The sequence below is a fragment of the Suncus etruscus genome, chromosome 2, assembly GCF_024139225.1.
Source record: "Suncus etruscus isolate mSunEtr1 chromosome 2, mSunEtr1.pri.cur, whole genome shotgun sequence".
NCBI lineage: Eukaryota > Metazoa > Chordata > Mammalia > Eulipotyphla > Soricidae > Suncus > Suncus etruscus.
Window position 1 is genome coordinate 93,512,178 of NC_064849.1, and position 12,044 is coordinate 93,524,221.

The window sequence follows — 12,044 nt, forward strand, 5'->3', positions numbered from 1 at the left end:
TGCTTCTTTCATCTCCATTTTAGTTTGTGAGCACAAACTCTGACTCCAATCCTGCTTAGTTCCTGGAGCTCCTTGTCTCCTATGCTATAAATATGGGACCTTTGACCAACCCTTATTTGGGCAGTACATTGTTCAGATATTACTGCTTTGGGTCCCAGGGTGCATGCATGTATGTATTCACAGGCCAATCATAAGCTAGGATGTTCATCTGTGTGCTTCTGAACTCTCCTGAACTGGCTTCCCACTGCTTTCAGTACAGAGTATCCTGATCTGTCTCTGAGATTCTTGAGTTTAAGGCCAAAGCTGGGCATTGGCACACCTGCCCTCACCCCCAAAATCTTTTCCCAATTTTAGCTCATTGCTCATGATGATAATGTGTGTGTGTGGTTGGACCTAATATTTGTCTCAAATCTATCTGGGTTCTGTCTTTATCCCTTGCTGTGGAACCCATCTTTTTTTATCCCAAAGTTCAGGTGTGCTTTTAATTAGATAAAATAAACATTAGGCACAGGACCAAGACACAGGACTCATAGGAAAGGTGAGGGTTGATTCTCTGTTCTACCACTAACTCCTCCACACCCTGGAAAGTAGCCTGAAAAGAAATGTAAGATGCCTCTGTGGACAGTGGCTCATCCAATGGAAAACACTAGCTAGAGTATACAATAAGCAAGAGGCTAGATGACCCTTGTCTAAAGACTTTGTTTTAGCTCCTAGCCTCAGATGGGCAGTTGGGAGGAAAAAGAGCAGAATCACAGTGCTGGTGGCATGTAATATCATCAGGGAGGGAAGAATCTCTTGTCTGCATGAACAATCCTGCTGCTCTGCTATTTTTCTTGTGCAGCTTTAGAGCATCCAAGGGAAATAACGACAGATATAATTATGTATAGATAATGGATGAGAAAACGGGAACTTAGAATGCATCATTTAAAAGTCTCTGGTCAGCAATGAAAGTGAAAATAAAGGTCACATTTACTCAATCCTAGATCCCAAGAGTCATTTATTTAATAATAAAACAGTGTGAGATCTCTGAGGAACAAAGCACTACATGAAGCACAGATTTGGTTCAGCAAAAGATCCAAGTGTGAGCTTTAATGAAAAGCGCAGTCTCAGTTAATGTATCAATTATGTATCAATGTATCCATCAGATCATCAGAAATAGAAAGTATTTGCAAAATGCTAGATGCAATGCGAGTATAGGTGATCCAGAAGAGGATATACAATGTGCAATCTTGTTTTCCTGGACTTTATGCTATGTTGGAAAAGACAATAAAATATAAATAGAAAAAATTTCTTCCTCATAATTATAACTGCTGTTATTGTGTTTATAGAGTTTTTCTTCCCCAAAATCACAACTGCTGGTATTGTATGTTTATAGAATGTCCCAAGGTATATAATCCCAGAAAAACAGAGGTAGGTGATCAAAGAATTCCAAGATTGATAATGAATGTGAATGTTGTCTTCTGCTACTTCTCTAGCATCATTTCTAAACAATGTGAGACCAGGATAGCACTGGCTTATGAATTCAAGGAAACTGCACCACTTACTACCTAAGTTATTTTGGACCAAATATCAGGGCTGGGTAAGAAGGTACTATTTTTTCTAGTATGATTTCCACTTCTCTTTGAATGTCTTTAATATTCAGACATGCAAAAAGGAGCATAACCAGGCCATTTGAGTAATATAAGTAACCCATATTTCACCAATTTACCCTAATAAACTCTTGAGAGTGGGAAGAAGATATGGTTTGAAGATAGTGTAAATTAATTGGCCACTCCATAGCACATGTATTGAACAGTGCAGATCCCAAGTGGCCCAATACAATTTGGTATTTATATTGGATGCCTAAAAAATTTTCCAATAAAAATGCAGGATGATTTTATTTATGTTGTTATTATAGAGATGGCTTCATGGGCATGAAGGAGCATTTGAAATCCCAGTAAAGAGGTTACATCTTTCCATCTTTCACTTGCCAGCCACCATTCTTGACTGGGCACTAGTACACCAGCATCTGAGGCATCATGTTGCCTGAAGATATTACCTAAAGGTGGAATGTGTGAGCCAAGGAAGCATTGCTAGGAGGTCAGAAGATATGACTGCTTTGAAATACTTAGAAACATCTAATTCTGTTTGTTGCCCCCAAAGACCATGAACTGTTGAATGACATTAACATCCTTGTGATAAGCTTCATATTGTGAGCTGGTCCTTCTAGCCCTCATTTCTTTTTTTTTTTTCTAGGTCAATAAGTTTATTGTTGTCTTTGAAAATTTCCCATAAAAAAAACCATGGTGATTTTAGCTCTCAGCAGCCCTCTCCTGAGTTCTGAGGAAACTTGCTTTCTTCTGGGCTACCCAATCTTTCTTCTGGGCAAGAGACATTTTGGGACAGTTCCACCTCTTCTTTTTAACTTTTCTCTTAGGCTTTTTCTCATAGACAGGGTTTGTCCTTATAGCTGCATGATCTTTCTTATACATCTGCTCCATCATGTCTGGAGTTATGTTGTTCTTTCTGTACTGAGAAAACTGTTTCTTGTAGGCATCTTCCTCTTCTTCCATTAGGTAATGCATATAGTCTGTCATGTTCTGCCCCATAATGTGTTTCCGATATACTTCAACACTGAACTCCTTACTTTCCAAACCATAATCAGGGAATCATTTGGTACTGTGAGGGATAGATAAGCCTCCATCCACAGCTCCTTTCAGGGAACCAAAAACTTTGTTTCCAGTAGTAGTTCTGGCAAGTCCTGCATCCAAATAGCAGATGAAGGCACCAGGTTTTCTATCAATGCTTTCCATATTATATTCATCTCCAGTGACCTCCACTTGGCCTTCATAAATCTTATCAGGCCAAATCTATTGAGAAGCCTGCGAGCCAGCAGCAGGCCAGTACAATAGACTACAGCATAGTTTGTCAGGCCAACAACCTTCACACCATACTTTGGAAGTTCATGAGCATATGCTTCACAAACTATAATATCTCCTTCTATATGGGCATAAGCAATCTGACAAATGATGTCTCTGTTGGTTACCTGAACTATCATCCTGTATTTGGGTGTATTGTATTTATTATTTATTTATTTATTTATTTATTTATTTATTTATTTATTTATTTATTTATTTATTGTTTTTGGGCCACACCCGGCATTGCTCAGGGGTTACTCCTGGCTGTCTGCTCAGAAATAGCTCCTGGCAGGCACGTGGGACCATATGGGACACCGGGATTCGAACCAATCACCTTTGGTCCTGGATCGGCTGCTTGCAAGGCAAACGCTGCTGTGCTATCTCTCCGGGCCCTATTGTATTTATTTTTATCCTAGATCACCAAAAGTTTTTGAGCATAGTAATCTGTTTTGTCCTCTTGCCATCTTCTAAATTTCACTTGGTATCTCTTGAAGTATGCCTTATTCTTGATGACTTTGACAAACCCTATCCTGTGGGAACAGAGAACAACGTCTTGCACCTTGACACAGACACCAGGCCAAGCAGTCTTCTGGGGAGGGGGGGGGAGGAGAAAAGCTAACCCTCTTTCTATTGTCTCTGAGCATTATTACAATAATGTCCTTAAGTTTTCTTTTTTTTTTTTTTTTTTTTTTGGTTTTTGGGCCACACCCAGTAACGGTCAGGGGTTACTCCTGGCTATGCGCTCAGAAGTCGCTCCTGGCTCGGGGGACCATATGGGACACCGGGGGATCGAACCGCGGTCCGTCCAAGGCTAGCGCAGGCAAGGCAGGCACCTTACCTCTTGCGCCACCGCCCGGCCCCTCCTTAAGTTTTCTTAAAACCCATAGATTAATGAGACTATTCTGTGTCTATCTCTCTCCCTCTGACTTATTTCAGTCAGCATAATAGATTCCATGCTTGTTAAAAAGAGTGATGAGTGCAGTTAGGAAAATAACTACACTAACAACTATCATGACAAAATCCTAATGAGTGAAAGAAGTAGAATGCATGTCTCAAATACAGGCAGGGGTTGGGAAGGAGGGAAAGGGGCATTGGTGGTGGAAATGTTGCAATGGTGAAGGAAGGTGATCTGTTTATGACTGAACCTCAACTACAATCATGCTTGTAGTCATGGTGCTTAAATAAAGATAAAAAAATAACATCCTTAACATCCTTCACATACAACTATTATTTCCCCAAGCAGAACTATAATCTGTAATCAATTATTTTCTGGACTTGAGTGACTATTACATGTTCTGGAGTCAATCTGTGTCCTTGGTATATGAAGGTGCCATTGTTTCTGGTTTTACTTGGTGTTTCACATGAGTATTTTCTTTGTTGGTATTTTACTAAGTTGTTTCCAAAAAACCACTTCAATTAACTAGGAGCTAAATCAAGTCTAAATCAATGGTCCTCATACTTTAGCTTAGAACAGAACCACATGTGGTATTCCTAAAAACAAAACTTGGACCCCCACTCTCAGAGACTGAGATTAGGTTTAGGGTATATTCTCATATCTAGGTGGTGCTGAAACTAGAAGCCTTGGGGCCACACATTGAGAGACACAGGTCTAGACCAGTTTAAAATTGGGGAAACTAATGCCTCCCATATTCCTTTTTCCAAAGATTGCTTTAGCTATTCATGGATGTTTATTGTTCCAAATAAAATTTAGGAGTGTTTGATCCACTTCTTTGAATAATGTCATGGGCATCTTTAGAGGGAATGCATTAAATCTGTACAATGCTTTGAAGAGTATTGTCATTTTAATGATGTTAGTACTGCCAATCCATGAGCAGTGTATGTGTCTCTATTTCCTTGTGTCCTCTCTTATTTCTTTTCTTTTTTTTAATTTTTGGTTTTTCAGGTCACACCCATTTGATGCTCAGGGGTTACACCTGGCTAAGCACTCAGAAATTGCCCCTGGCTTGGGGGGACCATATGGGACGCCGGGGGATCAAACTGCAGTCCTTCCTTGGCTAGTGCTTGCAAGGCAGACACCTTACCTCTAGCGCCACCTCACTGGCCCCTCCAGGAAAGTTTTGATCTCATATTATCTTCAATGGAGAAAAACTAAAAACCTTTCCTCTAAATTCTGGTACAAGACAAGGCTATCCTTTCTCACCACTCCTATTCAACATAGTATTGGAAGTAATTGCGATAGCAATTAAGCAAGAAAAAGATATCAATGGCATCCAGATAAGTAAGGAAGGAGTCAAGCACTTACTCTTTGCAGATGACATGATACTATATTTAGAAAACCTTAAAGACTCTACCAAAAACCTTTTAGAAACGATAGATTCATATAGCAATGTGGCAGACTACAAAATTAACACATAAAAATCAATGGCCTTTTTATACACTAATAATGATAGAAAAGAAACGGACATTAAGTAAACAGCCCTATTCACATTAGTGCCCCACAAACTCAGATATCTTGGGATCAACTTAACTAAAGAGGTAAAGGACCTATACAAAGAAAACTACAAAGGCCTGCTTCAAGAAATAAGAGAGGGCACACAGAAATGAAAATACATACCCTGCTCATGGATTGGCAGGATTAATATGATTAAAATGGCAATACTCCCCAAAGCATTGTACAGAATTAATGTTATTATCCAAAGATACCCATGACATTCTTCAAAGAAGTGGATCAAACACTTTTGAAATTTATTGGAACAATAAACAGTCACGGATAGCTAAAGCAATCCTTGGGAAAAGGAATATGGGAGGCATTACTTTCCCCAATTTTAAACTGTATTACAAATCAATCGTTATCAAAACAGCATGATATTGAAATAAAGACAGATCCTCAGATTAGTGGAATAGGCTTGAGTACTCAGAGAATGTTCCCCAGTCATACAATCACTTAGTATTTGATAAGGGGGCAATAAATCCTAAATGGAGCAAGGAAAGCCTCTTCAACAAGTGGTGTTGGCACAACTGGTTATCCACTTGCAAAAAAGTGAACTCAGACCCCCACCTTTGTACATCATGTACAAAGGTAAAATCAAATGGATTAAAGACCTAATATCAGACCTGAAACCATAGGTATATAGAACAACACGTAGGTAAAACACTATATGACATTGAAATTAAGCATCTTCAAGGAGGAAACAGCACTCCCCAAACAAGTGGAAGCAGAGATAAATAGATGGGAATATATTAAGCTGAGAAGCTTCTGCACTTCAAAGGAAATAGTGCCTAGGATACAAGAGCCACCAACTGAATGGGAGAAATTATTCACATAACACTCATCAGACAAGGGGCTAATATCCAAAATATACAAGGCACTGACAGAACTTTACAAGAAAAACATCTAATCCCATAAAAAAATGGGGAGAAGAAATAAAGAGACATTTCCTCAAGGAAGAAATACAAATGGCCAATAGGCACATGAAAAATGCTCCACAACACTAGTCATCAGGGAGATGCAAATAAAAACAACTATGAGGTACCATCTCACATCACAGAGATTAGCACACATCACAAAAAATGAGAACAAGCAGAGCTGGTGGAATGTGGAGAGAAAGGAACTCTCACTGCTGGTGGGAATGCTGTCTAGTCCAACTTTTATGGAAAGCGATATGGAGATTCCTTCAAAAACTGGAAATTGAGCTCCCATAAGATCCAGCTATACCACTCCTAGGGATATACCCTAGGAACATAAAAATACAGTACAAAAATCCCTTCCTCACACCTATATTCATTGTAGCGCTGTTTACAATAGCCAGACTCTGGAAACAGCCAAGATGCCCTTCTACAGAGGAATGGCTAAAGAAACTGTGGTACATATACACAATGAAAAATTATGGAGCCTCAGGAGAGATGAAGTCATAAAAATTCCCTGTACATGGATGTTGTGTATGTAAACATTTTTATGGGATTATTATGTTACTGACCCTACCCTGATCAGTGATTATGCCCTACCCTAGGGTGTGACCTGGCATTCTGCTCCCACCCTAGGGTGGTACCTGATTCTGCTCCCACCATTGGGTGGTATCTGATTCCACCATTGGGTGATACATGATTCTGGGGCATAAAAGCAAGGGTCTGTAGAAGGTGAGGATTTTTTTTCCTGGGGCCTATTCTTAGGCCTTTTGGCTTCAGCCTCTTCACGGAATAAAGAGCTGTTTTCTTTGAAAGCCTGACTGCCTGTTGGCTTTCTTCCCGCTGCATTCACCTCAGAACCACCGGCTGAACAGGGTAACAGACGTGTGGTCCGAGCTGGAGGAGAAAGGCCTCATCCTCCATCCCTCCATCAGTCAACCTCATCAGGGGCCGATTTGCAACACATGGATGCACATGGAATCTTTTATGCTGAGTGAAATACGTAAGAGGGAGAGAAATAGACACAGAATAGTCTCACTCATTTTTTTTAAAGTAAAGATATTATTGTAATAAGGCCCAGAGACAATAGAGTTAAGGGCCAGAAGGACCAGCTCACAATATGCAGCTCACCACAAAGAGTGGTGAATGCTGGTAGGGAAATAACTTCACTAACAACTAGCATGACAATGTTAAAGAATGAGAGAAGTAGAATGCCTGTCTCAAATACAGGCAGAGGTAGTGGGGGCCGGCATTGGTGGTAGAAATGTTGCACTGGTGAAGGGAGGTATTCTGTTTATGACTGAAACCCAATTATAAACATGCTTGTAACCATGGTGCTTAAATATTTATTTAAAAAAAATCAAAATCAAAATAAAATGGGTCTAGACCAAATCCCAGTTAACTCAGCCTGATACCGGGAGATCTGGAAGGAACCTACTGCTCCACTCTCTGCTGAAGGATTAGAGGATTTCATGGCTCAGAGAGAAACAAAGGATGGTTGTAGAAATTGCCAATGCATTAAAAATTGTTACCTTTTCTTATAGTCAATTTGAAGTTTTAAATCAAGATAAAGGACAAAAACACTCAAAGAAGACAGATAAACTTCCCATACTCATATCAGTGTTATTCTCAATAGCCAAGATTTGAAAGCAAGAGAGGAGAAGGTAAAGAAGAGCTGTCATGGACCTAGAAGGTTTCATGCTAGTGAAAAAAATCAGAGGATGGTGTCATATTGTCACCTCTATGTGGCAAGGAAACCCCCAAATGAACTGAATGAAAACATTTTCAGATTATAGGAACAAAATATTTGATACAAGAAGAAAGATCCAGGAGACAGGAAGGGAATGAGAAAAACAGAGACAATAGGTCAACTGTACAGTGATGGGTGGAGAGCATATCTATGGTAAGCATATTGCAATAGATCATGCTATTTCCACAGAGAACAATTAAGTGACCTGATTTATAATGCTGTATCCCCAAACCTATATTATTTGATAAAGCAAAGTGGTTTCAATGAAAATAACCCAAAGTATCTTGGAATTACCTAGATAACACCAGTGTAATAAAAAATTGTGTTCATCTGTAGGCAAACCTTTCTCAATCCAACAAATTCTCACCTGATATTACCAACTTTAATTGACTTATATTAAATTAGATTAATGTCCAAAATATGGCTATCCAAAATTCAATTTGCTTGAGTGAGTTTCCTCTTACATTTTATGAAAAATATTTCTGATTGTTTGACCTGAATGGCATTAATAAAATGTCCTTACACCCTCTCCAAAAAAATGTGTGGACTCAGGAGCTAAGTGCTTGCATTGCACTGGAGTGAGGTCACATTAAGAACACAGCTGACCCCACCCATCACACTCCTCCTGAGCTTCTGTTTCAGCTGGCAGGTGGTGAGCCAGAGGTTCAGGACTCACTTACAGTTGAACATCGGGAAGAGTGGTGGGCATGGGAGTCTCTTCCAACTCAAGTTTTTGGAGGAATGCACAGAGAATAAGGGAAGTTCTGCTTCCCTTATGTATCCTCATGGCTTCCTTTACAGAGTGAAAGACGAGTTTTCAGCTCTCTCTTTTTGAATACACAAAGGTGAATAATATTCAAATTAATTGGGTATGTATTTTTTATGTCTTTCATAGAGAAAACCCAGAAATGTTCTTATTTGATTGTTTCAAGAGTTGCTGAGTTACTGGAGTCATCACTACTCACAGAATCTTTGATATTAACTCATTTTCCATTGACTTACTTTGAGATTCATTGAGGGCTCATTGTTTGAAGATGGTAATGTAGAGACTCAGTGTTGTGGTTTTATTTATACTAAAATTCTACCCCCTTCAAAGCATTTAGTCCTCCCTTCTTTGCTGGCTTCATAGCAGACAAGTCAGGAAGACAATTTCCTGGAAAGTTCTCTCCATCTTTTCTTGCATGAGGAACTTTTCACTCTGCTGCTCACCTGAAGAAGACCATGGGAGGAACCAATACTGACCAAAAGATGGGAGATGTGAGGCCAAGAGAGTAGGGGTTCTATCCCCTCCCCTGTGTGGCTTTCTTTCCCTCCCTTTGACCAAAGGACATATCCCAGGCTGGATGGCCCCAAGAGACTGAAGTAGCAAGGTGTGCCCTGCACAGGGTGAGCAAAAAAGGAAATGACCTGACATCTCAAGATGTGCAACACTCCAGCTCAACACAAGCTACCTTCAACTCAGCCAAGGGGCTGAGCAGACTCCATAGAGGAGAAAAGTGCTGGCCTGGCAGAGGAGAGTGACAGGGTGGAGGAGGCAAACAGTTTTCCAAGTCCAAAACTGGAACCAGGAAAAATTCCAGAGAGAAGGGGTAAATGTGTTCAACCCTGACCACTGGCCACAGCTCAGAAGGAATTGTTGACAGGCTCATAAGAAGGACCAGTGACATGGCTCCACCTTTCCTGTCCACAGAGCACAGTGTGATGTGTCTGTGCTTGATTGGTTACTTTCCAGTACTGCTGTCCAAGATGCAAAATACTTGGGTGGAAGGAACTGGTTTAATAGTTTCGTGGACCCAACCTCTGAGACAATGGGCTTCCTTTAAGGGTCTTTGATTGGTCCAACAGGTCAGACCTTCTGAGCATTCCATCCAGCATCACAGACAACCCCTCAGTGCTCATGGAAGTGGAAGACCTTATATCTACCATAGGGTCCTGCTCTTTCTCATGTGCTTGTTCTGGTTAGTGACTTGAATCAAGACATGGCAGTCATGCTTAGAGAATTTTCACTGCACTTGGAGCTGGCAGGGAGAGTCAAGACAGCAGATAGCAATTCTCAGGACCTCTCAAAGCCCAAGAACAGGACCAAGATATTCAGGTAAAATTATCCAGGGTGGGACAATGTTTTCAGAGTTTAAGAGGCTAATGTGGGCAGTTTTAAAGCTTGCAGCTACCCCGAGTCCTACACTTGGCCCAGCTCAAAGCTTGTAGAGTTCCAAAAGGTTCTGGACTGGGATTGCAGGCAGCAGAGACAGTGTCTATCTGGGTGAGTCAGTGTTCACTCCTCACTCCCAGTCCCTCTGGCACTGTTCTTCTGAATCCTCAAAAACACACACAAAGGAGGTATGAGGTTCATGGATTGACCGGAGCCCTGGACATGGGTCACCTTTGCAGAGAGAACTTGAGAGAGGTGAAGAGAGTGGGGGTGGGGGTGCCCACAATTTCAAAGGTCATGTGGAATAATTTTACCTTCCAGGAGCCAAATGCTATCTTTGTTCCCTGACCATTCACATAGAGTATCAGGAGGTAATGAAACTCCTGGTCTGAAGTCATTATTCGTTATGGCTGGGTAGGACTAGAGAGATAATTCTGCAGGGGTTAGAAGGGTATCCCAAGAGGTGACCTTACAATTCCAATTCCTTTCAGCCATGAAATTCTACCCTCCCATGATCAAAGATGGGGAACTCAATAAGGTGCTCAAGGAACATTTCATGGGAGGTTATTCTAAGTATACTCTACCAAGAGGAGCACCCATTAGGAGGAAATGCTACTCTAGTTTCAGTCTTAAGTGTGAGACCTTTATTTAAACTCAAATCCTTCTCAGGGACGTGTACGCAGCATTCTAGCTTGCCTGGGCAGTTTACATCACACATCTGCTGCCGATGCAGGAAAAACCAGCTGGGTATAATAATGAGCCTGTCTCTCTGGGTTTGGTTGAGACTTTGGTGTCAAGATGACCCTTTCCCTCATTGCATCTCTTTGGTTCCTAGGGCAGGAGTTTGGGTGTGGAAGCAATGCTGTCCCCCATCCAGCTTCTGAGTGAGGAGAGTGTGGGTTTTAAAAACACCATCAGAATAAATACAATCTGCCACAGAACTTTGCATTATAGATGGTGGTTTTTGCATTTATTCTAAATAAAGGGGCATTATATATATATATATAAACAAACAAATGCAACAGAAGCAAAATAGACAGTTCTTGACAGTTATTCAGTTAATCTGTTAATCAGAGGAGACGTGGAACACATTTTCTTTATCTCACTCTTTCTCAAGTGAGATAACAGTTGTGGAACATTTGGAAAAGTCTGAAGTGATAACAGTCTGTTTTATTAAACGTAGCATCAGATAGTAATTGGTGATATAACACAGAGATTGTCCCACACTTTTTCTCTGAGGAATAAACTTGCAAACCACTCCAAAATTTTTATGCTGGACATTGTCTTATTTCCAAAAGAAAAAAAGATGAGAGAAAACAAATAATTGTATGAATTTTTGGTGCCCTTATCTTTTTTGAGCTCCAAGATATAGATGGGTCTAAACATTTGCCATTTGCTTGTCACTCATCAATCTGTCCATTAATCCACCCATCATTGTTTTTACACTGTTGACCCTCTGATGTGCCTTTCTTCTAGGTTGATTTTCCTTTTTTCCCTAGTTTTGTGGTCACACAAGGCAGTACTCAGGGTTTTCTCCAGACTTTGTGCTCAGAAATGACTCCTGGCAGCCTTGGGGAATCATATGGGATACTGAGGTTCAAATCTGGGTTGGCTGCATGCAAGGCAAATGCCCTCCCCACTCAATCAAGAGCTATTGCTCTGGCCCTTAGGTTGACTTTTCATTTCAGCACTTTTCTAGTATCTAGTTCATGGCAGATCACAGAGTTTAGGGTTCTAAATAATTAAGCTTCTCAAAAGAAGCATCTAAAGAACATAAACAGAAGGTTTATTCCTTCTAATAGACAATTTTGAAATGTTATTCTTGTCTAAAGACAACACAGTGCCAAGCCTAGTCTTGTGAGTATGGAGAGAATGTGTG

General features: G+C 40.5%; 1 pseudogene; it reads right to left on the minus strand.

Moving 5' to 3' along the window:
* Positions 1-2,215: 2,215 nt before the first annotated feature.
* Positions 2,216-8,800, minus strand: LOC126001800 (60S ribosomal protein L5-like; annotated as a pseudogene).
* Between the last annotated feature and the right edge of the window lie 3,244 nt (positions 8,801-12,044).